Consider the following 2,418-nt stretch of genomic DNA (forward strand, 5'->3'; position numbering starts at 1 on the left):
CCCCTGTGAGCACTGCTTACTGCTTACGTTCAATCCGAAGTACATTGCTACTTACCGATTCTTTGAAAGCTCTCGCTGTTTCTTTTATCAGCAGTTTGCGTGATGTTTCGCGATTCCCGTTCCCTTAGAAGAGGCCAAGCCAATCTTGAAAGAAGAAAAGCACCGGATCCAAAAGCGATAGCAATTCTATTCATGTCAATAAAACAATGAACTCTCCGTCACTCTGAATTTAAGTCTGCAACTCTTGAATTGCTTTGAATCCCGGGTACGCAAAAATGATGATAATAATAATAATAATATGGTCTTCTGGCAGACGAGGTCACTTTTAGAACGGAAACTGACAATAGATTGTCATCCGTTAAAGAAAGGCATGACAGGGCGCAGTGTGAATAGTGTAGTCGACTAAATAAATAGACTCTAGATCTACATATTAAAATTTTCCCCACTTTAAACATGAATATCGTTCAACTGCCACCTTTTTTCTGCACAATGGTGTGGTGAATAAATATCCATGGCACACGAACAATATTTCACCACGATCGAAAGGTGGGCAACTAAGTGGAATTAGAAGTTAGATCTTAGATCTGGAATTTTTTTCCTGATTGTTTCGACAATGATGGAAATGATATTCTGGTAAAAGTAAGTTTTAGCTCTCCCTGCCTTCGCGCATCACGACTATCACAGCACTACGCTGCTTCCTGCTCCTGTCATAGAGGTTTATTCATCTTTGGTTAATCACGCGTAGTTCTATTTATAACCTCTTTGGCTTCTGTAAGCAAGATACGGCTGCTCTCCTTCTGTGACGCCCACGATGAACCCAGATCTGCGCACTTATTGGTAATATAGTCACTTCATTTTTAAACCATGATTCCATACTTTTGTCTTTAAGGTTATGTTTTTGTAAGCCTTTAGCTCCAAAAAAACCAAAAAAAAACCCAGCTTGCCAGACGGAAGCTGGTGGTGGGAGCTAATAGGGCGCCACTGGTAAGTCATGCTTCCTAATTTATTGTTTTTCCAACTCTTGTTTCTCTTTATTACTCTTTGTCCGACTTATCTTTATTACGGCCATAATTCGTGGCGATGCGCTTCTTTTTACTCAAATCAACAATTTAGTTGAAATAAACCAGACAGATTATCCCATGTTGCCCTTCAGAGACTTTATATTATCATTAATTTAATTATTTTGCTGGCTATGCCCATATTAAATCAAATACATTTAAATCTATCAAGTTCCACACCATTCGTGAAGGCAAACAGTCAACTTTATCCTCTGGAAATTTTCAAGTCCAATTACACAAGAAATAGGATCAACGTAATGAGGCACCCGTACTTTTCATGAGCACAATGGACTCATTACTCTTGACATGAAAAAATATCAAAGAATTTAAAACTACAGCACAGGCTGAGATTATTTTTCTTGTTAAAGCAGCACAGCATAAGTCAACAGGCAACAGAAAATGACATGCCTTTTCACCCGCTTCACCAAAGACGAATAAATGAACTGTTCCTCTTTATGACACTCACTCGCGAATGTTCGTTCCGAAGCTCTGACTCATGCACTGCAGTATAATAAGTATAACCAAGGATTTAAACTCGTCTTTGGTCTCTGCATGCTCACGTGGCAAGACAAATTATATTATAAAACACCGTCCAATGTCTTCACGTAGGATCTACCAATTCTATATTTTTGCTATTTACATTATAATCCTAACTGTCATTATTGTAGTTCCTGTTGTTTTATGCCTCTGCATCTGCATATTAAGATCAACATGTGCATAGGCCTATGCCTATAATTACCTATGATTGTATCGATCATTTATAGAGAACTATGGAGTACTTGACTTTCTGTCCAATCATGGGTTGTTGTGCCACATCTTTACCCCCGCCCCCAACTTTGTTCCACAACATATATCTCCTTCTTTTTCATGCTCTCACGTCAATGAATTGTAAAAATACAAGCACCAGATAGCATGAGCAAGCTTAAAACTAAAGTCCCCCGCAAAGTGGAATATCTGAAAGAAGATCCCATCTGCGTTGTGACTTCAGCTAACTCCGGGGATGTAGCGGCAAATACCGGATTAGTCCTCGAATCAGCGAGCAGTCAATCGGTTTTCGCTGTTTTTAGAGAGTGGGCACTGCGTGGAATTGGTCATTTGGGACAATTTAAAACCATGAATGTGACATTAATTCTATGGAAAATGACTTTTCTTGCGAAAATGACGATTGGAGAGGGAGTGCATTTCTTTTAGCCTAGTGAGTAGACCAATTATTAACCCGTTACCCGAAATGAATGGCATTATGTAATATTGTCGATTGAATATTAATGCTTGTAAGCATTATTATGTATTTGTGTTTATTAAGCCTATATGTGTGTGTGTGTGTGTGTGTGTGTGTGTGTGTGTGTGTGTGTGTGTGTGT

The sequence above is a fragment of the Aplysia californica genome, unplaced genomic scaffold (assembly GCF_000002075.1).
Source record: "Aplysia californica isolate F4 #8 unplaced genomic scaffold, AplCal3.0 scaffold00820, whole genome shotgun sequence".
Lineage (NCBI taxonomy): Eukaryota > Metazoa > Mollusca > Gastropoda > Aplysiida > Aplysiidae > Aplysia > Aplysia californica.